Here is a 26,552-nt window from a genome sequence, read left to right as displayed (position 1 = left end):
ATCATAGCGTTATTAACTATGTTCTATTAGCACATTGTTCATTGTGTGTTTTAAATCTGTTTCATCACCCTTTAATGAGTTATCGCAGAACAGTCTTACTTGTTAGTTTTTTGTTTGTGAGGAGGATGCCTGATAAACTATTAAAAGGTGATAATATCGAGTGATAGCACATAAACTACAGATCGATAAAAGTTCCCCGTGGTAGTGATGTGGTAGACAGGTGTAAGAAGTAAATGTTTCAGCCAGACATGACTCTATATTGTGATACAGCTAATGCTGACTAGAATTTATATCATGTTAAAGAAAGTAGACTCATTTTTCAGTGTAGAGTTGAGGCAGAATTAGGGATAGATTTCTATAATGGCCACATAAGCCAGGGCCTTGGGCAGCAGGTAGCTAAGGGGGTGGCTGAACATGAATGTAGAGCTGCTCTATGTGGAAGAAGCAGCTGCAAATGTGAAGCAACACATAGAAGAGTAGCATGTGTACACATAGAAGAGGAAGATGTATAGGTACACTTCATTTTGATTAGTTTTTCCTATTTTAAAGTCATGTTCATTCCACTGACACACATTTTTAATTATCTTGCCTGTCTTCATAGAAAATGATGGAAATTCATTCAACAAATATCTAGCCTTATAGTCGCATGCTAAAATGGGCCTACAATATTTGGCCTGCATTCATTATTATTCCTATCAAATGTCATGACAAAGGTACCCTGTTCCTTATGTTAATCTTGTTTTTAAATGAAAAAGTTACTTGCTATCAGTTCTACCAGCATAATTGTTATATCTTATAATATAACCTTTGTTATTATTATTATTATTATTATTATTATTATTTAGTATTGATAAAGCAGCACCAACATCTTCTGCAATTTCTTCTATTCTGTACGGAATACATAGTCTTGTTACTTAACTGTCTTTTGAGACAACATTTTGATCAGACCATCAGAAGCCTGCTTGCATCCTCTAATGTAGAAAAAACACATCTGGCCCTGAGGAACGACCCTTAAGGGACTGTCCACATAGTAGTGCAGTCATGAAGGCTGTTATGCCACAGCAAGTTATTCCCGTGGTTGGCTTTCTATACACACGTGTATGGAGCCTCCCACTCCTTTCAGAGATAGCGACATCCAAATAACTGACGGTCTCCCTTGAGAGTTCTGCTGTAAATTTTATAGTGGAATGGGGGTGATAGCGTCATCAATCATTTCACCAAGCTGTTCCTCAGGGCCATCCTACAGAATCAACACACCATCTTTCAGTCGATAATCCCAAAAAAATGTTTCTTATATTTGGGTTTTCTTGACAAGACTATAAGGACATTTTCTCAGCTGCAGAAACATCCACAGGCAAAGTGCGTAAAGAAAATATAAATCTTTAACCCTTTCTGGACCAGCACCCTCTGCCCCCTTAAGGACCAGAGGGTGCTGGTCCAGCAAACCGCCGCTTCCCGACGAATCGCCGCAAGTTACCGTCGCTCCCGCCAGACACGCCGCTCTTTCCCCGCCGCAGGCTGCTCTCTCTGCCGTCGCTATGACGGCAGAGCGCTGTGCGCCGGTCAGGAGCCGCTTTCATTGGCTCCTGACCCTGTCATTCCATGTAAGCCAATGGGAACGGCTTACATGAATGACAGGGCCAGGAGCCAATGAAAACGGCTCCTGCCCGGCTCACAGTGCTCTGCCGTCATAGAGGCGGCAGGGCATCACATTGCGGCGGGGGCAGAGCGGACCGAGCGACGGGGACGGGCGGGGGCGCGCGGTCAATGGGACGTAGAGCTTACATCCGGTCAGGACCGCAGTGCCCCCTGCCCGCCGTAGATTTATACTCGCTCGGTCCGCAGGTAGTTAAAGTGACTTTGAAACTAAAAAAAATTATATACTCACTTATTTAGAGGGATGGCTCTGGATACCATAGAGCCTTCCAGGTCTTCTCTCCTCCTCTTCATTCCCTCGCTGCTAGAATCTTGCAGTGCAGTACCTCTAAGAAATGCTTCTCATAGCATGATACAGTAAAACCAATAAAATCTTTTTTGATTGGGCGGAGACTGGACTTATCAGGAAATACACGCCGCCTCAAGGAGAGCAGAGGCACACGCTGAGGTGGAACGGCCGGTGGGGAAAGAGGAAGCCGTGGTCCAGCCTAGCCCAGCAGGGCAACGGGGGAGAGCCCATGGGAAAAACTCTATGTGCTTATATTCACGCAAGAACATGTGAGTGAAATTTTAAAATAAAGATTTTTGGTTTTACTGTATTACGCTATGAGAAGTATTCCTTTGAGGTACTGTGCTACAAGATTCTATACTGTGGGAATCCATTTTGCAGTCCAATATCATCCACCTGTGATGGTACCAGGATCCTGAGGCTCCTAGGCTTCCTGGATATGTGCACATTTGGCCAGTCTAGCAGTGGCTAAATTATCTGGTGAGTCTGTATGCTATCGGTTGTCTATGGTGGAGGTTCAATTCACATATAACTGAAGCATAGGCAGTTCACACATAAACTTTGCAGATACTTATTGTGGATGTGCGCTAAACATTTTTTATAGAATGCAATAGGCTAAAAGGTTGGTTTTTTGTATAGCTATACATATGCCAGTGGCGTAGCTAAGGAGCTATGGGCCCTGGTGCAAGTTTTGCATTGGTGCCCCCCAAGCATGCTATCCATAGTAATTGATACGGTTCACCAAAACCAATAACTGATAACCACAGTGTCAGAGGTAAAAGAAGGTTATGGGGAACAGCTTGTTAATAATCATTATCATTCAAAAAATCGACAGAAGTGAATTTTATCAGCACAGGACCAATAAAGAGCTAATGCTGGGGATACGCGGTACGCTGATCCGGCCAGCTGATAATATTCAGCTCACCCCATCATGCCGCTCGACCCGCGCCCGCTCGATTCCCGCCGGCGGACAATGGCAGGGAATCGAGCGGCTGATAAGGACCGCCGTCGGGGACGAGCGGGAATCGATCCGCGCGCACGCGCGGATGAGCGGGGACGCGGCTGGAGTCGATCCGGCGGCTAATCGGCCGCCGGATCGACCCGTCTGTGCCAGGCATTATACTGTGGTTGAGGGTGGGCCCCACGGGGCCCCAAGGGCCCCGATGCAGTTGCTACCTCTGCACCCCCTATTGCTACGCCACTGACATATGCACAGAGGGAGATACTGTTTTTTTGGCAGCTGGAAATGGCTGTTATTTCCCACAATGCAACAAGGTTCACAAACAGAAAACTGTCAGGACCTAGGTCCTGACATCACACTGTGGGAGGGGTTTCACCCCAATATCAGCCAAACAGACCGTCCGTCTGTCCCCAGCCCCGATGATCTATTTGAGAAAAGGTAAAGATTTCTCATGGGAAAGGGGATGTCAGCTGCTGATTGGGACGAAGTTCAATCCTTGGTTACAGTTCCTCTTTAAAGGAAATAGATAAATATATGAAAAATAAACTGCTTTTCACAGCATTTCTTTGTCTGGCAGGAGCTGAAGCCTGGTTGCAACAGTAACAGCAAATGATGTAATTGCACCCAGCAGTGCATCCCCCACCATCCACACAATACTCCAACTGACATCAGAACACCTGCTGCAAAACTCATTAAAAAAAGAAAGCTCATATGTATATAACCTGATATTATGCAAGTTTACTGGCAATTTGTATCCAGACTGGGATTCTAATTTAGAACTGAATGGCAGCATTGTAGATGAAAAAAACGCATTATATATAAACTCCTCTTCTAGTAGCTCACAAACGCTGTGAGCCGCGAGGCTGCTCTTATGTATCCCATCAAGTTGGGTGCTTTTCCGCCACCCAGCAGCATAGGAAGGGCATCACTGCTCGTCCCTTCACAATAGACTACGTTACCATAATTTGGCTGCGAACAATTTGCCATAAATAGATAACCTTTAAAACAGTGAATTAAAATCAAAAGGAGGGAGTACTGGGAGTTGGGGTCAAATGTAGACTCTTAAGATCTGCTTTGTTGCCCCATGAATACCATCCACTGTTGAAGACCTGAAAAATCAACATCCACAATGCTATTATTGGCCATGATTTTAGTATGTTCCTCTCCTTAACACCACAAGCAGTGCTGATTAGCTGATTAGCATCCTTTCATAACACTACCTGGCCATTCAGAGGTACACAAACCCGTTTGCATCGGCCCTGATTACTCAGAACACCTATCCCTGGGCCACACTTTGAATGCTTAGTAGTTCTGGTCAATCAGTGCCTTGTGTTCCTCTGAATAGCTCTCTCTTGGTTAAGAAAAGGCCTGAATAACCAGTGTTGCCTAGGATCAGCCAGGGTAATAATAATTCCAGTATTTGTATTGCGCTTTCCTCCTGTTGGACTCAAAGCGCTTGCGAGGCAGCCACTAAAGTGCACTCATTCAGTAGGCTGGAGCAGTGTTAGGGAGCCTCACCCAAGAACTTTTACTGAATATGTAGGTGCTGTCTTCCTGCCAGTGAATAATGGCGCACAGCGGCTATGCATAAAAATGGTGCCACATTAAAAAGATACGCTTATAACTATTTATCGTTAGTACTGCATAATAATGGCGCACAGGGAAAAAAGAAGAAAAACGGCACACACTAACGTTATTTATCAATAGTGCCGTTCATTTGCCAAACAGCAGACGTTATTGCCCACAGTAACGTTATTTATCAATAGCGCCCTATATAAGCCAAACAGCAGACGTTATTGCCCACAGTAACGTTATTTATCAATAGCGCCCTATATAAGCCAAACTGCAGATGTTATTTAACTGCAAAATGGTGAATGGATTTAATGTAACACTGTCAAGGTTAGGGTTAGGCACCACTGGGGGGGTCTTAGGGTTAGGCACCATCAGGGCGGGTGGTTAGGATTAGGCAACACTAGGGGGGTTTTAGGGTTAGGCACCACAAGGGGGGTGGTTAGGGTTAGGCACCACCAGGGGGGGCGGTTAGGATTAGGCACCACCAGGGGGGTCTTAGGGTTAGGCACCACCAGGGGGGTCTTAGGGTTAGGCACCACCAGGGGAGTCTTAGGGTTAGGCACCACCAGGGGGGTCTTAGGGTTAGGCACCACCAGGGGGGTGGTTAGGGTTAGGCACCACCATGGGGGGTTTAGGGGTTAGGGATAGGTACAGAGAGGGTTCTGTGTGTTAAATAACGCTAAGGCTTTAACGCTAAATAACAATAAGGCTTTAACGTTAAATAACGATAAGAGGCAAACGGATTAGCAGCAACACGTGCGCCATTATACACAGGCGCCATTTTCAGATGGATCCGCTGTCTTACTGAGTAGGAAGAGCCGAGATTTGAACTCAGGTCTCCTATGTCACCTTAACCATTACGCTATCCAGCCAGCGAGGATCATCCCTTGCCACAGCTGGTCTGACAACAGCCAATATTGCATATACATAAGAGAAGAGAGCTCTCCATGCAATATATTCAAAGTTGCTGATAAGAACTAATTAGATATGTTGATCTGCCTAAACCGGGTCTGGGCAAACTATGGCACACATTCTGATCCTCTCCCCTGATCCCTCCCACTGTTAAAAAATACCTGCAGCTGCAATCACTGCTAGAATGGGCGATTGGGTGACTTACAACAAATCATTTCTGGCTGCAGAAGTCCGGACGGAGGAAAGGAGGGAGACACATATTCATGCCATGGGCTGCATTCAAGAGGAATGTGGCCCAACTAAAAAAAATGTTTGCCCACTCCTGGCCTAAAAAAACATACAACACAGAGAAGTAAATTTCTTCAGCAACTATTTGTGGAATAAAGACTTTTAATCCTGTGCTGTGCAAGAGACCGTGTCCACTTTTAGTCAAACATCTGATCTGCATGCTTGTTTAGGGTCAATGACTAAAAGTATTAGCGGCAGAGGATCAGCAGGAGAGATAGGCAATTTACAGTGTCTAAAAGGAAATAGCAGTCTCCATAACCCTCTAAGGTCAGTTGTCCTTTAAGTTTGAGGATGGGGGGGATTCTTTGAAGGTTAACATTTTTCCATGGTTACCCTTTAAAAAAATACAATTTTCTTAGTTCCTAGAATTCACAAAATGCTGCTTTGCCAGTAAACAGTTAAGAGTGAGGATGCTCAGCGTAAGAAATTCAAAGTCAGATGATTCCCGTTGAAGACATTACTAATCAGCATGGTGACATTATCGAACCATTATGCTTTTCTTAGACATCTTCTTATCCCACTCTAACATATGCTGTGTAGTCAGCTCTCCGATATTGTATGAACCCCGTCTAATTAGCAGCTTTCATAGATAAACGGAATCTGTCATTGCTCTGAGCTCTCCACTCACCTCTCACTAGAGCTGTCCGCAATTCTCCCGCTCTGCTCCCGCTGTAACCTTTTACACGTACACACATTATCTACCCTTTATGTAAATTAGTAACATGACTTAAACAGATGAGGTTGACCTTCTGTTAATATGATAAAAGAATGATAAAAAGAAGAGCAATGGTGTTTTGACTTTTACAGGTTTCCTGCCTGTCCCTCAAACATACCGCTTTCCACTTCCTGCCCAAATCCAGGTCAGATGATCTCTCTACATGCTATGATCATATAAAGATGAAAATAGGCAGGCACTAAGTGATGGTCACCTAAGAACAAGCAGATATCACTTCCCTATGCCAATATAAAGATGCTTGTCTTGTTTTACTATGTGCAGGATATTGGGTAAAACTGAGTAACATCAATCAGTGGTGCTCATCAGAGCTAGGATATCCGAGTTACTCGGATATCCTAGCTCTTTTTTCACTATTCGAGCTCGAATACCGAGCTTGAATAGTATTAGCTATCCGGGCTGTGCTATCCGAGCGCACCCGGATAGCAATCAGATATCCGGAGATATCCTAGCTATCCGAGCTCGGATAGCGTCACGAGCTCGGATAGCGTCACGCCAGACGTCACCTCGAGTCCTCACAAGCGAATCAGAGGGCTCCCAGCCCTCTGACTGCAGCCAATCACAGAGGGGGAGCCTGGCCAAGCCCCCCTCTATAAATAGCAGACGCCATCTTGCCTCACTCGTCCTGCTTGTGACTTACTGACTGACTGTACTGAGAGAACTGCTCCAGTGCTTTTTATCTGTGTGCAAGTGCATTTCCATTGCTCTAAACCTAGCGTTTTTACACTCCAACACTTGATATTCAACTGTATTGCTTTGTATTGTAGATATATTGTATTTTAGGCAGTTTAGTTAGTGTGATTAGGGCCTAGGGAGGGAGACTGTCACTGGTGCTGCTGCAGGCCTGCAGCCAGCAGCTAGGCCCTGTGCCTAGGCAAGCCAGCCTGCCCTGCTCTGTGCTCTAGTCTCTAGTTACCTTACCTGTGCTATCACCTGTCCTACTCTACTCCTGTACTACTACTACTACTCCTGTGTTAGATAGATTATTGTACTATTTTGTAGTTAGCAAGGCCCAGCTTTACTGCTATACCTGTCCTGCTGTATCTGCTCTCAGTAATCTAGTCACACCTGTTCTACTATTTAGCTCGATTCTTCTATTGTTTAGTTAGTAGTACTTACTGTGTGTACTCACTCACTGTACTCTAGTCTGTGTTTAGGGACCGTCAGTCAGCGTCAGCTAGGGTCTTAGTTAGAGTGACCAGATTTTTGTAGGTCCAACCTGGGACAGGGAGGGTGGGTGCAAGGGGGGGGGGGGGGGGGCGGCGCGCATAGTGCGCCGCGGCAAAAAGTGGGGAGGACTAAAGAGTGCACAGCGATGAAGACCGGGGGGGGGCGCCGCGGCGAAAATTGGGCATGGCCATGACATTATATGGGCGGAGCTAACGTAATGATGTAACACCGAGGCATAAGAAAGCAGTGTTTACGCCATGATGTGGACAAACAAGACTTTGCATCATGGGTGTGCAGAAACTGTGTGATGCTAATAGTATACCGTAACCACAAAGCAGCAAACATAGCCATCTATGACCATTAAATAATAAATGCAGTAACAGTTACCCCGGACACCAGAAACTAAATGCAATGGGCAACATGTCAGCACAAAATAAACGCAATGCGGGCAAACATGTCAGTACAAAATAAATGCAATGCAGGCAACATGTCAGTACAAAATTAACGCAATGCGGGCAACATGTCAGTACAAAATAAACGCAATGCGGGCAACATGTCAGTACAAAATAAACGCAATGCGGGCAAACATGTCAGTACAAAATAAACACAATGCGGGCAACCATGTCAGTACAAAATAAACGCAATGCGGGCAACATGTCAGTACAAAATAAAAACGCAATGCGGGCAAACATGTCAGTACAAAATAAACGCAATGCGGGCAACATGTCAGTACAAAATAAACGCAATGCGGGCAACATGTCAGTACAAAATAAAAACTCAATGCGGGCAACCATGTCAGTACAAAATAAACGCAATGCGGGCAACATGTCAGTACAAAATAAAAACGCAATGCGGGCAAACATGTCAGTACAAAATAAACGCAATGCGGGCAAACATTTCACCAGAAAATTAACGCAATGCGGGCAAACATTTCCCCAGAAAAGAAACGCAATGCGGGCAAACATTTCCCCAGAAAAGAAACGCAATGCGGGCAAACATTTCCCCAGAAAAGAAACGCAATGCGGGCAAACATTTCCCCAGAAAAGAAACGCAATGCGGGCAAACATTTCCCCAGAAAAGAAACAATGCGGGCAAACATTTCACCAGAAAAGAAAATGCGGGCAAACATTTCACCAGAAAAGAAACGCAATGCGGGCAAACATTTCACCAGAAAAGAAACGCAATGCGGGCAAACATTTCACCCGAAAAAAACGCAATGCGGGCAAACATTTCCCCAGAAAAGAAACGCAATGCGGGCAAACATTTCACCAGAAAAGAAACGCAATGCGGGCAAACATTTCCCCAGAAAAGAAACGCAATGCGGGCAAACATTTCCCCAGAAAAGAAACAATGCGGGCAAACATTTCACCAGAAAAGAAACAATGCGGGCAAACATTTTACCAGAAAAGAAACGCAATGCGGACAAACATTTCACCAGAAAAGAAACGCAATGCGGGCAAACATTTCACCAGAAAAGAAACGCAATGCGGGCAAACATTTCCCCAGAAAAGAAACGCAATGCGGGCAAACATTTCCCCAGAAAAGAAACAATGCGGGCAAACATTTCACCTGAAAAAGAAAGCATTTACTCACCTGGCAGAAGTCTCCGGCCTCTGGCGCGCTGCTCCCGGGACCACCTTCCTCCTGAAGTCTCCCACGCTGACAGCCTGGCAGAGCAGGGCTACGGCAAGATGGCGCCCGAAGCCCTGTACTGGAGACAAATAGTCTCCAGTACAGGGCTTCGGCAGCCATCTTGCCATAGCCCTGCTCGCCTGCCGGTGTCGGAACAGACACCGGAAGAGCAGGCTGGTGCGGGGCTGCGGACAATGAACTGGCACGGCGTCTATAGACGCCGCTGCCAGTTCATAAGGATAGAGTGGCCAGAGTCCCGAGGCCGGGACGTCCTGCTGCTAAAAGCGGGACGTTTCCCGGGACCTCATGCAGCCTGGGACAGCGGACCCTGAATCCAGGACGTGTCCCGGGCAATCCGGGACGTCTGGTCACTCTATCTTAGTGTGCGTGCGCAGTGCACATCTGCGCTGTCAGCACCCTCCAGTTAGTGCTACACCCGTCCTCCTATTGTTTATATATACTACTTCTATTGTGTACTATTAGCTGAATTGTACTGCAGTCTGACACCGTCAGTCAGCGTCAGCTAGGGTCTTTGTGTGCGCAGTGCACATCTGCGCTGTCAGCACCCTCCAGTTAGTCCTACACCCGTCCTCCTATTGTTTATATATACTACTTTTATTGTGTACTATTAGCTGAATATTACTGTGATCTGACACCGCCAGTCAGCGTCAGCTAGGGTCTTTGTGTGCGCAGTGCGCACTCTCTCGTTAGCGCTACACCGATCTCTGCTGTAGAGTACAGTACACCTGTCCGTCACCTCACACACCCACCACCACCAGTCCCACCCCATTAAAGTACCCCACTTGTCCCACCCGCCTTTACATACATACGTTTTTTTTTTTCATTTGTATAATATTAAAAATATACAATGTCTGGAACTGGCAGCCGCGGTTTGGGCAGGGGCAGCAAGGGCAGCAAGGGCATCGCCAAGAGAGGAGGTCGTGGGCGTGGCAGCCGTGCCACCACCATGCGCAGTTCTGCGTCTGCACCAGTGGCTATTCCGCCATTAGCCACTGGCCGTGGAAGCCTTGGCCGCCCAACAGCTGGGAGTCACGCTGCAGAGACACAGCAGCAGCAGCAGCAGCGTGTGGCCCAGATGTTCCTCCCACCGCCAGGTCGTAGCCGTCCTATTGAGGAGAAGGACGCAGACGCTGTGGTGGAGCTGATGGTGGATGAGCAGGCCACCATTAGCTCTGGAACCGAGTCCTCCACACTCGCCACCACTCCTGTTCGCAAGAGCAGCAGCAGCCGACCAGCACTGCCTGGTGAGCAGGAGGAGGAGTGCAGTTCTCCAGCCCCAGCGGGCGACACCAGCACCCTGTCACTCAGCACCTTCTTATGGACCCCAAGCACAGAGAAGGTATGGAGGGCTGTTGCAGAAGAATTGGCAGAGGAAGGAATGCTCATGGGCACTTTGGGGGATGATGCTTTGGACAGTCAGACAGTGGTGACTGTCCATCCGCCCATGCATGCAGAAGGGGAGTTTGGGGGATCCCAGCAGGACATGTTTGCGGAGGGGGAGGATGATGATGACAGGGAGCAGGACAAAGACTGGGTGCCAGGTCCTGGGAGTGGGGATGTCATCAGCTCTGAGGAAGAGGAGGAGGAGGATGCATCTGTGGGCCTTGCTAGAAGGATCAGCATCGCAGGCATGGGCAGGATCACAAGTGGGCGTGGTATGCAGGCCACACAGCGTGCTGATCAGGAGACGAGTTCTGCCAGTGCCACCACCAGCCGCACCAAGAACCCCCCAACCACCACAGAGAGACCAGCGGCAGCAGCACCTTCCAGCCGAAGGGGCAACTTCACCTCCCCAATATGGAATTTTTTCACCCTTCCATATTTGGAGTGCAAGTATGCCACCTGCAACCACTGCCGCAAGCAGCTCAGCAGAGGGAAGGAGCCCTCTGCGTTTGGCACCACCTCTCTGGTCAACCACCTTGCAGGGAAACACTTTCACGAGCATGAGGAGTTCGTGAAGTTGAAGGAAGCTGGCAGTGGCAGACCCGCCACCACTGCGAAGCCGTCGGCAGCAGGAGTGCATCAGCAACACACTGCTCCTCCTCCCTCTGCAACTCCTGCCGCCGCCACTGAGGCCTGTTCTGGCAGCCAGTCCTCTGTGGCCTCCTCTGCTCCCTCCCCTGCTTCCCGTGCCAGCAAAAGGCCTCGCCAGACCCTGCTCAGCGACACCTTCCAGGGGGTGGTCAGGGTTCTGCCTCCCAGCAGCCGCCACATGCGTCAGCTGAACGGCTTGCTGGCACGGGCCATGTGCTCCCAACTCCTGCCTTATTCCCTTGTGCAGGAGGGGAGCGACATGCGTGCGCTCCTGATGTGTGCAGCCCCCGATTGGCCAATCCCCAGCCGACATTATATTGCACTTTACCGCTCTGTGATGGCCAATGTCGGGAGAGGGCTGGAGCACACGGTGGGTCAACGGGTCCACGTCACCATGGACTCATGGAGCAGCCGGTTTGGGACAGGCCGCTATCTGTCCTTCACCACGCATTGGGTCAGCTTGGTGGAAGGGGGTGAGGAGGGGGTAGCAGCATCGGCCGGCACTGTCAGAGCAGCAGCAGCACCAACAACGCAGTGGGTGGTGCCACCATGCAGGGTCAGCAGAAGAGCAGCAGGTTCCTCTGATCCGCTTCCATCCTCCGGCACACCAGCCCAAACCCCCCGCCTCAGCAGCAGCGTGAAGCCCCGCCACTGCCAAGCGCTGCTGGAATTGGTCAGCCTGGGGAAGACCAAACTGACGGCGAACCACGTCCTGGCCAAACTCCAAGAGCAGGAGAGGAATTGGCTGACCCCCAGAGGCCTCAGAGTCGGAGAGGTGGTGTCCGACAATGGGGCAAACCTGGTTGCTGCAATCAGCAGGGGAGACCTGACCCACATCCCCTGCCTGTCGCACGTCCTAAACCTGGTAGTCCAAAAGTTCCTGCGGACCTACCAGGGGATGGACCGACTCCTTGAGGTGGCAAGGAAGGTTGTGCGTCACTTCCGGCACTCACCTGCAGCCGTGGCGAGCCTGGAAGAGGTGCAGAAGGAGCTGCACCTGCCACAGCACCGGCTCATGCTCCATGTTCCAACTCGCTGGAACTCCACCCTGTCGATTTTGGAGTGTCTGGTTGAACAGAGGCAGGCTGTCAGCCAGTATGTTGCACGAGCAACAGTTGCCTCCCTCACTGCAACTGGGCATGCTGCCACCAACCTCCCGTCCATCATCTCCACGGAGGACTGAGGGCACATGCAGCAGGTGTGCTCAGTCCTGGCACCCTTCCTGCAGGCCACCAACATGGTGAGCAGGGACCATGCAATGGTGTGCGAGTGGGTGCCCATGGTGTGTGTGCTGGACAGGGCCCTGTATGCACTGCTGGAAGAGAGAGCGGCAGCCTTGGACCAGCAGGAGCTGCAGGCAGCTTCACAGGCCACCTCTGAGGAGGAGGGCTTGGAGTTGGTGGAGGTCCCTGACCTTGCTGCTGATGAGGGGGAGCAGCAGAGCGCAGCTGGACTGGTGCGGGGGTGGAGAGAGGATGAGGTGGAGGGGGCAGAGGAAGAGGAGGACAGCACTCTCGGCTCTGGGGATGCTGATGATGTGCCAACAGACGTGGCCAGACTCTTCCCAATGGCAGCGCACATGCTGAGGTGCCTGCGCAAGGACCCAAGGGTGATCCAGATGAAGCAGAGGGAGGACATCTGGATCTGCATGATGCTGGACCCACGTCTGAAGGGGAAGCTCAGCCAGTTCCTGCCTGCAGGAGGAGACTGTGCACAACAAATGAGGGATTTGCAGCTGTCCCTTGTTGAGCGCTTGCAGGAAGCCTTCCCTGAGCCATCCACCCCCACTGTCCAGCCAGCGCAGAGGCAGCAGCAGGTGCCTGCATCCACCAGCAGCAAGCGCACGCGCACCACAGACCTGCTGTCTCTGACCCAAGAGCTCTACATGAGTGTAGAGCTGCCAAGGACTAGAGAGGAGGTGCCTGCAGCAGCATCCTTCTCCAGTCACAGGCAGCGCTTGACCCGCATGGTGGCTGACTACATGGGGTCCTTCAGCGGGCTTGACAGCGTGGCCCCTGTTGATCCCATGGAGTATTGGGTCAAGCACCTGCTGATCTGGAGCGAGCTTGCGCAGTACGCCCTGGAAGTGCTCTCCTGCCCCCCTTCCAGCGTACTGTCAGAGCGTTGCTTCAGTGCAGCCGGTGGAGTCGTCACTGAGAAGCAATCTCGTCTGTCTCACAAGTCTGTGGACAGACTGACGTTTCTCAAAATGAACCAGGCTTGGGTGGAAGGCGAATTCATGGCCCCTGTTGTCGGCGAGAGGGGGACATGAAGTGACGACTGGCACACACACATACACCTGCTGCTGCTGTTGTATTTCATCCTACTGTCTGTGTCTCCACTGCCAGGGAACACATTACAAGGTGCTGCTGCCCATGCACCACCAGCTATTACACTCAAAAATAGCTGCATTTAATTTGAAAAAAAAAAAAATTGTAATTAATTTAGAGGTGTCCAGGTTGAAAACTGTGATGTCCCAATTGTGTATTGGACACAATGTGGGCTTCACGACCGCTGTCTGGAACCTCATGCTGTTCATTTACGGCCCTGGAACCACCGCTAGGACCCAGGGCCTACTATGTCTCGCTGCCTGCCCTCCTGCCTGCTGCCAAATGCCAGTCTGCCTCACACTTATCCTCCTCACGCTGCCTGCTGTTATATTTCCTCCTGCTGTCTGTATGTTTCCACTGCCAGGGAACGCATTACAAGGTGCTGCTGCCCATGCGCCACCAGCTATTACGCTCAACAATAGCTGCATTAATTTGAAAAAAAAATGTAATTATTTTAGAGGTGTCCGGGTTGAAAACTGTGCTGTCCCAATTGTGTATTGGACACAATGTGGGCTTCACGACCGCTGTCTGGAACCTCATGATGTTCATTTACGGCCCTGGAATCACCGCTAGGACCCAGGGCCTATTATGTCTCGCTGCCTGCCCTCCTGCCTGCTGCCAAATGCCAGTCTGCCACACACTTATCCTCCTCACGCTGCCTGCTGTTATATTTCCTCCTGCTGTCTGTATGTTTCCACTGCCAGGGAACATATTACAAGGTGCTGCTGCCCATGCGCCACCAGCTATTACGCTCAACAATAGCTGCATTAATTTGAAAAAAAAATGTAATTATTTTAGAGGTGTCCGGGTTGAAAACTGTGCTGTCCCAATTGTGTATTGGACACAATGTGGGCTTCACGACCGCTGTCTGGAACCTCATGATGTTCATTTACGGCCCTGGAACCACCGCTAGGACCCAGGGTCTATTATGTCTCGCTGCCTGCCCTCCTGCCTGCTGCCAAATGCCAGTCTGCCACACACTTATCCTCCTCACGCTGCCTGCTGTTATATTTCCTCCTGCTGTCTGTATGCTTCCACTGCCAGGGAACATATTACAAGGTGCTGCTGCCCATGCGCCACCAGCTATTACGCTCAACAATAGCTGCATTAATTTGAAAAAAAAATTGTAATTAATTTAGAGGTGTCTGGGTTGAAAACTGTGATGTCCCAATTGTGTATTGGACACAATGTGGGCTTCACGACCGCTGTCTGGAACCTCATGCTGTTTATTTACGGCCCTGGAACCACCGCTAGGACCCAGGGCCTATTATGTCTCGCTGCCTGCCCTCCTGCCTGCTGCCAAATGCCAGTCTGCCACACACTTATCCTCCTCATGCTGCCTGCTGTTATATTTCCTCCTGCTGTCTGTATGTTTCCACTGCCAGGGAACACATTACAAGGTGCTGCTGCCCATGCGCCACCAGCTATTACGCTCAACAATAGCTGCATTAATTTGAAAAAATAAAAATAAAAAAATTGTAATTAATTTTGAGGTGTCCGGGTTGAAAACTGTGATGTCCCAATTGTGTATTGGACACAATGTGGGCTTCACGACCGCTACCTGGAACCTCATGCTGTTTATTTACGGCCCTGGAACCACCGCTAGGACCCAGGGCCTATTATGTCTCGCTGCCTGCCCTCCTGCCTGCTGCCAAATGCCAGTCTGCCACACACTTATCCTCCTCACGCTGCCTGCTGTTATATTTCCTCCTGCTGTCTGTGTCTCCTCTCCACTGCCAAGGAACACATTACAAGGTGCTGCTGCCCATGCACCACCAGCTATTACGCTCAACAATAGCTGCATTATTTTGAAAAAAAAATTGTTATTAATTTAGAGGTGTCCGGGTTGAAAACTGTGCTGTCCCAATTGTGTATTGGACACAATGTGGGCTTCACGACCGCTGTCTGGAACCTCATGCTGCTTATTTACAGCCCTGGTACCACCGCTAGGAACCAGGGCCTATTATGTCAGTCACATCACACTGCCTGACACACACTACTCCTTCTCCTGTAGCTGCTTCTGCTGTCTGTGTGCTGCTAACACTGCCAGGGAGAACAGAAGAAGAAATATTTTCTGCTGCCCCCTGCCCACCCACTCTCTTACTGAGTACCAACTAATTACCACTTACTACATATAGCTGCAAGCCTGCAACTACTTCCTCCTCCTGCTGATGTCTGTGTTTTACCACCGCCAGGGTACACAGAAAAAGGCGCTGTGGCTTGCAATGTGCCACTACCTACCTATTATGCCATCAACACAAATATAACTATGGTGTTATTAAAATAAAATATTTCCACAAATGAAGTAAAACAAAATATTACAAAAGAAAGGAAAACCAAGACACATAATATAATGATAGAGAAGAAGAAGAAGATGAAGAAGAAGAAGATATAGAAGAAGATGAAGAAGATATAGAAGAAGAATAAGAATAAGAATAAGAAGAATAAGAATAAGAATAAGAAGAAGAAGAAGAAGAAGAAGAAGAAGAAGAAGAAGAAGAAGAAGAAGAAGAAGAAGAAGAAGAAGAAGAAGAAGAAGAAGAAGAAGAAGAAGAAGAAGAAGAAGAAGATATAGAAGAAGAAGAAGAAGAAGAAGAAGATATAGAAGAAGAAGAAGAAGAAGAAGAAGAAGAAGAAGAAGAAGAAGAAGATATAGAAGAAGATATAGAAGAAGAAGAAGAAGAAGATATAGAAGAAGAAGAAGAAGATATAGAAGAAGAAGAAGAAGATATAGAAGAAGAAGAAGAAGAAGAAGATATAGAAGAAGAAGAAGATATAGAAGAAGAAGAAGATATAGAAGAAGAAGAAGAAGAAGAAGAAGAAGATATAGAAGAAGAAGAAGATATAGAAGAAGAAGAAGATATAGAATAAGAAAAAGAAGATATAGAAGAAGAAGAAGAAGAAGATATAGAAGAAGAAGAAGATATAGAATAAGAAAAAGAAGATATAGAAGAAGAAGAAGAAGAAGATATAGAAGAAGAAGAAGAAGAAGATATAGAAGAAGAAAAAGACGATATAGAAGAAGAAGAAGAAGAAGATATAGAAGAAGAAGAAGAAGAAGAAGAAGAAGAAGAAGAAGATATAGAAGAAGAAGAAAAAGAAGAAGATATAGAAGAAGAAGAAGAAGAAGATATAGAAGAACAAGATGAAGACGACGTAAATGAAGACTGTTACAACAACCATTTTGGACACACCTTCTCATGCAAACACTTTTCATGAAGTTAATTTACTATTTTTTATACATTTTTTTATAACTACTACATCACCACATAATCACTTGATGTTTTTCTTCATAAAAAAGGTGGTTTCATGCATCATTGACCTCCAATACAAGTTTTACAAGCTATTTAAGGCCAGCTCGAATATTTTACTCGAATACAGACTCGGATAGTGACGTCGGATATCCGAGGTCTAATCGGATATTCGATTAACTTGGATATTGAACTTCAAGTTCATTCGGATAGTTTACTATCCGAATTCGACCAAACTCGAATAGGATAATGAGGTATCCGAGCAACACTAAAATATCACATTTTTCATTGTCCCTCCTGACCGGAGCAGAGTTGCACTGTTCGATGCAGTGCAAATCTATAAGCCAATGCTCTTGCCCATGCCGATTGTTTCTTAGTTCTGTCCAAGCCCGGATATACATCACTTGAGCCTATAGGCACAGATGTCCTGGCACCCTAGACTTCACCCTCCATGAACCTACAATCCCCCTCAAGTGTGCTGGTTGGTCCAGCTGTCACTCCTCCCTTACTTCCCTTGCCCAGCGTGAGTAGCTACAGGTGCCATTTAGTATTCGGTAACCAGAGGTATAATAATAATAATAATACAATACAATAACATTTGTAAAGCGCTTTTCTCCCATAGGACTCAAAGCGCATAGCTGTGTCTCAGATTAATACAGGGTTTCAGGCTGGGTTGTGTTACAGAGGAGATAGTCAGATGTTCATGAATGCCAGACTGAAAAGGTAGGTTTTCAGTTTAGACTTAAATGCTTCCAGGGATGGGGCTGTCCTGATTGGGTGTGGCAGGGAGTTCCAAAGTGTAGGGGCAGCATGACAAAAGGCTCTGTCTTCAAAGGTTTTGAGGTGGACTCTGGGGGTGACCAAGGTGTTACGTCCTTTTGATCTAAGATTGTGGGGGGTGTGATGCAGTTGCAACAAGTCCTTCAGGTATCCAGGGCCCAGATTGTGCAAGGATTTGAATGTCAGTAAGCCAATCTTAAACAGAATTCTCCATTTTATCGGTAGCCAGTGGAGTGAGCTCAGGGTTGGTGTTATGTGGCAATGGCGGGGTTGGCTCGTTAACAGCCTTGCGGCGGCATTCTGTACTAATTGCAGGCGGCGTAAGTCTTTCTTATGCAGGCCTGTGTAGAGGACGTTGCAGTAGTCTAACCTTGATGTGACAAAGGCATGAACTAGGTTTGGAAGATCCTCTGAAGGAATTAGGTGTTTAATCCTTGCAATATTCCTTAGGTGAAAGAAGGAATGTTTCACAACAGCTGAGATTTGATTCCTGAAGCTTAATTTCCCATCAATCAGTACTCCCAGGCTGCGCACACAGTCTGAGTTGTTCAGGTCTGAGCTCCCTATCCTTAGCGGTGTTGGTTGAGACTGGAGCTGCTTTGCTGTTGAGCCCTGGCCCTCGATAACAAGAACCTCAGTTTTGTCAGCATTAAGTTTTAGCCAATTATTATTCATCCACTCCTGAAGCTCAGCTAAGCATGTGTTTATTTGTGGAGTAGGGTCTGTGACATCAGGTTTGAATGACAAATATAGCTGGGTGTCATCAGCATAGCAATGATATGTCAGGCCATGTTTTTGTATGATTTCTCCAAGTGGCAGCATGTCTATGGTGAACAGTAAAGGGGATAATATTGTGCCCTGAGGTACACCGTATTTTAGTGGTACAGGGTTGGAGAGGAAGGGCCCTAAGGCTACCCTTTGTGTTCTGCCAGCCAGGAAGGAGTTGAACCACCGGAGAACAATGCCATCTATGCCACAGTACTCTTGTAGCCTGTTGAGTAAGATTTCATGATCGACTGTGTCAAAAGCCGCTGAGAGGTCGAGCAAAATCAGGATGGAACATTGACCCTTGTCTCTTGCAATGAGCAGATCATTGCAAATCTGGGTGAAGGCTGTTTCACAGCTGTGATATTTCCTGAAACCATATTGAAGAGGGTCAAGGATGTTGTTTCTGGAGAGCCTGGCTTCAAGTTAGAGGTAAATAATTTATAGAAAAGGACTTATAAAAATAAAAATAAACAGGGAGATACAGTGCAATTTAGGCAATCTGTAGAAAAACTTTATTGATACAAAATATCGACTAGCCCATGGTGCAGATCTGCTTTAGGCACTGGCGTAGGAGCAGGGGTCGCAGCAGTCGCACTGGCGACGGGGCCCGCGATCTCCTAGGGCCCGTACCGGCCCCTGCTCCCCGCATTCTCCTCTGTCCCCAGGCCCTCCGTGACAGCCGCTTAGCTCCGCCCCCAAATCGCGGGTAGCTCCGGCCCCAAATCGCGGGTAGCTCCGCCTCTCACAGGATCGTTCCTGTGAGTTGCTTGATTCTTTCACGGAGCCCTGCCCCTGCAAATCCCATTGGCTGGCACAGCAAGGACAGAGCATGGGAGAAGATGGAGATGAGCCAAGAGCTCCCTTCCCCCAGGCAAACAGAGCGGGAGGTATGAGAGGTGAGTGCTGTCTCCCTCTTTATTTCCCTGTCACTGCTTATCAGCCTTTACTGTATCCAGAGCCCGCAACAGTGCTCACTAACCTTCCTCCACCAGACCCCTAGTAATTTCCTGTCTTTCTATCCACCCCCCAGAATTCTCACTAGCCCCCCCTCAACCTCTCTCCCCCAGACTCCTAATAACCTCCCTCACTCCCCCCTCAATATTCTTCACTCTCCCTTTCCCAGACTCCTAACTGCTCTCCCTTCTTACTCCCCCGACCCCTAATAACCCCCCTGTCTCTCCTCACTTCCCCCTCAATATTCTTCACTGTCCCCCGACCCCTAATAATAGCTCCCCTCTCTCGCTTCACTCCTCCCTCAATATTCCTCATCCTCCCTTTCCCAGACTCCTAATAACCCCCCTGTCTCTCCTCACTCACCCCCCCTAATAACCCCCCTTTTTCTCTTCATTCCCCCCTCAATATTCCCCACCCGCCCTTTCCCAGACCCCTAATAATCCCGCTCTCTCTTCTCACTACCCCCTCAATATTCCTTACCCTCCCTCCCCCAGATCCAATGCTACCGGCGTCACATGGTGCACACGCCTGTTTGCTGAGGACACTGGCCTGCAGTGACAGCTATATTGGCCTACAGGTGACAGCTATATTGCTGTCTGCTTCCACATCACTTGAAAGAATACATAGGGCACTGGCAGAGTAAGTATGGGGGGGGGGGGCCATGTCCAAATTCTGCATCGGGGCCCTGAGGTCTGTAGCTACGCCACTGGCTTTAGGATTTATGTTTATGGGATAATTATGGTCTTTCTCTATGGTGGCATGAGCTCTTTTCTGATCACTAAAAAGTTTGGTGTCTACTTTTCAATTTCTTTGGGTATGTAGGTTCAGAATTTTATAGTGAACCTGGTGTGTGACATACCTAAAATCACAATGGTGGAATTTCCTTTTCCTTTTTCTGTTTTCTGCTCTTTTTCTTGAGCTGATTATTTTTGAGTCCTGACTTTTAATGCTCTTTTCTATTGCTTGTTTTTTTAGAAATATGTATTACGGCCTGATGAAGGGCACATTTACAATATAAGGAGCCCGAAACGAACATGTGTCGTAGCCTGTAAAATACAAAAAATCTATTTCAAGTTCGCATCAAGCCAGAATATAATACCAATTAATCAGCTTTGATTATCCATGTTTTGTGATACTTAATTGATCATACGAAGACTAATTAATTATGTGGAATTGAAGAAGCTTTTAAGGAATTTTTCGATATTTTGTATCAATAAAGTTTTTCTACAGATTGCCTAAATTGCACTGTATCTCCCTGTTTATTTTTATTTTTATAAGTCCTTTTCTATAAATTATTTAGGTCTTGTGGGCAAGGTGGACTGCCCTTAAGAGGACTTTGTGTTTTTGATCCTTCACTTTTTCAAAAGGATAACACCCAATTATATATATTCAAGTTAGAGGTAGACAGCCTTTTCAATAACTTTTCCCAGAAAGGGGAGGTTTGAGACAGGTCTGTAGCTGTTTAGAGCATCTGGGTCTAAGGATGGTTTCTTGAGTAGAGGCCTGACGATTGCTTCTTTCAGAGTAGAGGGAAACCACCCTTCTTGTAAGGAGCCGTTGACTATTTTGTGGAATGCCGGTGTAAATAGTTCAGGGCATTTCAACATGAACTTAGTGGGGCCAGGGTCCAGATCACAGGTAGTCTGGCGAAGGTTTGAGAGAATATCCAAGATGTCTTTTTCAGTGATTACCTTAAAATCAGACCATGGTGGTAGGCTATTTTTGCACCTGTTATATGGCTCTGCATGGGTTTCTGGGGCTGTGAATTGAATGGCAGATTGTATGGAGGAGACTTTGTCTGAGAAGAATTGGGCAAATTTCTCGCACAGTTCCTGTGAAGGTCTGATGCTGGATTTCCTGCAAGATGGATTGCAGAGACTGTCAACCGTGCGGAAGAGTTGGGCAGGTCTGTTGGCTGCATTTGCAATTTCGTGAGACAGGAATAAGGACTTCTTTTTGTTAATCATCGTTTGATATTTTTTCAGGTGAGCAATTAGGGAAAGTTTGTCATCAGGAGACTGATGTTTGCGCCACCTTCGTTCCAGTCTGCGTCCCTGTTTCTTTAGTTCCTTTATAGAGTTGTCAAACCAGCGAGCGTGATGTAATGGTGCGGAACGTTTAATCTTTAAGGGAGCTATGGCGTCAAAAGTGGCTGAGACATCGTGGTTATATTTAAGGTACCCTCAGTAGCTAGAGGTGACCCAAAGAATTCAGTAGCTAGAAGTGCTCCCAGTTGAAGGTACAGTAGCTCTCATCAGTGGAATGATGAGAGTCGGGTGAGTAACCACTCATTTACACTCTGCTCAGAATTCAGCATAGTTAGGGAGGGAGACACTCGGGTGGGGAGTGAGCCGCCTTTCCATCATCAGGCGCCTGTAGGCACGTGCCTGCAGTTAAATCCAGTCCTGATTCTGTCCGATCGATTCTTTCAAATTATTTTTATTTAAAATGGATCAAGAGTCGATCAGTTTGATGTTTTGGGGAATAGATTCCCTGCAGATGAGTTGTATCTACAAGGAATCGAATGAGAAAATTGATAAGTGTATGGGCACCTATACATTGTTCAGAAGAAATAACTGATTTTCGATAGATACTTTTATTTTAATCTAATGCAAATTTGGAGTGTTTGACTAATTGAAACTTCAATGAACGGAGACATTTTCTTTTATTGGCTTGTTGTTGTTGAAAGCAATAATACACAGTTAAAAGTTATTTCATTGGATCTTAAAAATAAAGATAGTTAAAAAAAAACAGTCTTACTGCACATCCAACCACTATATGAATTTTAAGGCTGCTTTTAGCTTTCTGTATTTACGGTTATAATTAGTTTAAGAATATATATTAAAATAGGTACTTTTTACAACTATGATAATTGAGCGCAGTGAGAACTCGTGTCACTAATTAGAGCTATTATTCATGCAAAAATGCTGAACGTAGATGCCTTTTGTTTCATGTATTCTGTGCCGGAATCCCTTCCCAACAATACAGCTATTTATCTTTCTGATGTGCGTGGAGATGGCATTACCTCAATCGGATTAGTGGCAATATGAATCATAATTCTAGAGGTATTTCACACACCGTTTTTCAGATGGATTACGCGATATCACAGATTTGTAGAGTGTCTTGTACGTTTGCCTAATTCTGATCAATTAAGAGCTAAATGAATGGCAATTAATTCCTAATCTTATTTGCGTTGCGAGGGGTAATTTCACAGTTCTTTGCATTTATCCCCACAATGAGTATCATAAAGTTATCTAGAATCTCTCACTGGTCCGTGCATGTCACACATGACTTCACGTGGTGAATGAGTCTCTGGTGGCTTCTTGGTGTCGGCTGCGCAGTACATTTCATTCAGCTACCAGTAAAAGAACACAGTGTGTATAATCTCGTAAGTGTGATTGCCTGTCCTTATATGCTCTACAAAGAAGCCTTGAGAATGTGATTACTTACTCCATATGGAATAGATTCACTTCAGCGCATGCAAACTCATGCAGGAGGATCATCCAGTCGTTTAAAATTGCCTTTCATTTTATGCTTTGGCATGGGCCCTATGAATTATAGGAATGGGGATATTTTTATTGTTTTAATTTTTTACTAGCCGACCCGCGGCGTAGCATACGCCGCATAAGAGGGTAGAGGGCAGGAAGGGGGTATTGGGCATGTGTGCTCTACCTCCAGCTTAAGCTCGGGAGGAACCCCCCCCCCTCACCTGGGTCTCCCATGTGCACTCCCCCTCCTGCTTAAGCACAGTAGAAGCCGCCACTATTAGTAAGAGGCAGCGGGCGGGGATGGCTCACCTCTACCGTATTCCATCGTGCGTTCCACTGTCGTCACTTCCTGCAATGCCGCAAACTGTATTGGTGTAATTTGCCTTTTTAAAACAGAAGGAAATCTGCAATAATTCAGCTATAAGTGAACATTTGTGGTTACCCACAATGCACTGCTACTAAATATGAAAATTACCCCTTTTCCCCCTTGGTAAGCCAAGCAAGCATCCAGAGCCGCTGGTGTATAGCAAGCATATAGCTTTACATTTTACACAGTCATATCAAACCCACATGTAGACAGCCTGTTTCAGACTTTTGGTCCTCATCAGTACATGGCAGGGATTGATACGGCTGTATGAGATAGGGTTTGGACCAGTACAACAGAGTAACCAAGCAGCTCAGGGTGACCCAAACCACTCGTAATGTATAGGGGGATAAAAGGGACCAAAAAGACCTCCTACTAAAAAAATCAAAGCTTGGTGTAATTTGCCTTCCTAAAACAGAAAGAAATATGAAATTATTCAGCTATAAGTGAACATTTGTGGTTACCCACAATGCACTGCTACTAAATATGCAAATAATTCCTTTTTCCCCTTAGTAAGCCAAGCAAGCATCCAGAACCACTGGTGTATAGCAGGCCTATAGCTTTAAATTTTACACAGCCCATATCAAACCCACATGTGACAGCCTGTGTCAGACTTTTGTTCCTCATCAGTACATGGCAGAGATTGATACAGCTGTATGAGATAGGGCTTGGACCAGCACAACAGAGTAACCAAGCAGCTCAGGGTGACCCAAACCACTCGGAATGTATAGGTGGATAAAAGGGACCAAAAAGACCTCCTACTAAAAAAATCAAAGCTTGGTGTAATTTGCCTTCTTAAAGGACTTCCGAGGCCAAAATCTGCCCCCACAACGTAAAAAAAGTTAACTACCTGCATGACTTTGTAAGGCAAGGAGGATGCCGTCTGCGCCCTCCATGCCGTTCCGCCTGGTCCCCTCTGCTCAATAGCCCCCCAAAAGGCTGTGACCCCACGGTCCGGGTCAGTATCTGCAGCCTGCATAAAGATGGCCGCCGGAGCTGGCCACGGCTGCGCAGTCTGCATAGCCGTTACTGCGGCTGCGCAGCTCTAGGGCCAACCCCCGATCCACGTAACAGGCAGCGTGGAACGGAGGGTTGGCCCTAGAGCTGCGCAGCCGCAGTAGCGGCTATGCGGACTGCGCAGCCGTGGCCAGCTCCGGCGGCCATCTTTATGCAGGCTGCAGATACCGACCCGGACCGTGAGGTCGCAGTCTTTCGGGGGGCTATTGAGCAGAGGGGACCAGGCAGAACAGCACGGAGGGCGCGGACGGCGTCCTCCGTGCCTTACAAATTCATGCAGGTAGTTAACTTTTTTTACGTTTTGGGGGCAGATTTTGGCCTCGGAAGTCCTTTAAAACAGCTGAAAATCTGCAATAAGTCAGCTATAAGGGAACATTTGTGATTACCCACAATGCACCGCTACTAAATATGCAAATTATTCCTTTTCACCCTTAGTAAGCCAAGCAAGCTTATAGCTTTAAGTTTTACACAGTCATATCAAACCCACATGTGACAGCCTATTTCAGACCTTTGGTTCTCATCAGTACATAGCAGGAATTGATAGAGCTGTATGAGATTGGGCTTGGACCAGTACAACAGAGTATCCAAGCAGCTCAGGGTGACCCAAACTACTAAGAATGTATAGGGGGATAAAATAGACCAAAAATCCCTCCTATTAAAAAAAAGCAAAGCTTGGTGTAATTTTCCTTCTTAAAACAGAAGCAAATCTGCAATAATTCCGCTATAAGTGAACATTTGTGGTTACCCACAATGCACTGCTACTGAATATGCAAATTATCCCTCTTTGCCCTTGGTTTGATATGACACTACTTCTTCTTCTTGCTTGGACCAGCCCCTTATTCTTGCTTGGACCGGCCCTGGGGGCAGGGCGCTACTTCTTCTTCTTGCTTGGACCAGCCCCTTATTCTTGCTTGGACCGGCCCTGGGGGCAGGGCGCTACTTCTTCTTCTTGTTTGAAGGTTGAGGCACTTACTCTATTATATATATAGATTAGTAATTACAAAGATATTGTGGATGGGCAAGCACACTTTTGTGAGATCCCAAGCTGTACCCACCTGTGTTTGAGGAGGGGGTGCAGCTAGAACATGACCGGGTGCAGTTTCACTTCTCGTGAAACTGCTCACTCATCCGTATTGAGATTGGGAGAATATGCAGATGATGCAAGGACAAAAAGCTTGTCCTCAATACAGCAAAAACTTTTGTGCTGATTGTAGACTTCAGGAAACATCCCTCCATACCTATGTGTCACCCATAGACTTCCATTTCCCCCAAGCACCGTGCAATAAGCGCAGTACTTACAGTAACATGCTGCAGCCCTTGGGTTGGCTCAGATATTTCCGATGCACCACAATGGACCGCATTAAGAGTGAAAGTCTTCATAGACGTCCATTACTGTTGTGGCCTCTTTTATTATTATTATTATTTAGTATTTATATAGCGCCGACATATTACGCAGCGCTGATAAAATAGGGTAACGCAATGCCCGAGCGGGGCTGTGCGATCGGCGGACTCCGCCGCGCAGTTGCCTCCCGTAGGGTCTCCTTCGCCGGCACTCACCCGGTGCTTGGCGCGCACGTGCGCAAGGGGACAGGAACTTTATTGTTCCCAAAGAGGAGTCAGCTGACCAGGCTGGTCAGCTGACTCCAACAGGGCCAGCGATTGGCTGGGCAGCTGGGGGGCGCTGCTAGAGCGTTCTCCAGCATAAAAGGAGCTCTCTGTCAGTTGCTCCTTGTCTGCTGTCGTGAATACACATTCTGTGTTAGCGCTCAGACCTTAGTGCAGTTCCCTGGTGTTGATACTAAGGATTTCACTTCTTAGCTTAGGAGTATTGTTGTATATTGATCTGTGTTTTGACCCTTGCTATCCCTGACTACTCTATCTCTTGCTGATCTTGTACCTTTGCCTATCTGATTCTTGTTGCCGACCTCTGCCTGTCTAACGATTACTCTTCTGCCTTCCTCTCCTGTACTGCCGCCGACATCTCTGTTGCCGAACCCTTGCCTGTCTGACCTTTCTCCCTTCAGTGGAACGTCTCCCACTGGAGGGTTATCTCTGAGGCTTGCCTCTCCGAGACGCCTGCCCCAAGCAGACGATTACTGCTGGGGGTCGAGATTCCTCACTCAGCCTGGTTAGAGGTTCTCACTCACGGGGTTCCCATTCAGAGGTAACCACACCTCTGAGAAATTGCCGTTTGGTGGACATTTCCACACTATCTGATATATTACTGTCTTTATTGTGTTCTTTTGCTGGTGTCCAGAGGTTAGCAATATATCGGATTATCGGTGATTCTGTAGATCATCAATAATCGGGTATATATCTGCATTCTTGGTGA

General features: G+C 47.2%; 1 protein-coding gene across 3 annotated transcripts in view; it reads left to right on the top strand.

Annotated features, from left to right (window-relative positions):
* Nucleotides 1-26,552, top strand: part of ASTN1 (astrotactin 1) — an 842,387-nt gene that overhangs the window by 695,202 nt on the left and 120,633 nt on the right. The gene's annotated exons all lie outside the window — the stretch shown is intronic.

Source organism: Hyperolius riggenbachi, chromosome 6, assembly GCF_040937935.1.
Source record: "Hyperolius riggenbachi isolate aHypRig1 chromosome 6, aHypRig1.pri, whole genome shotgun sequence".
Classification (NCBI taxonomy): domain Eukaryota; kingdom Metazoa; phylum Chordata; class Amphibia; order Anura; family Hyperoliidae; genus Hyperolius; species Hyperolius riggenbachi.
This window is presented reverse-complemented; position numbering and strand designations above follow the sequence as displayed.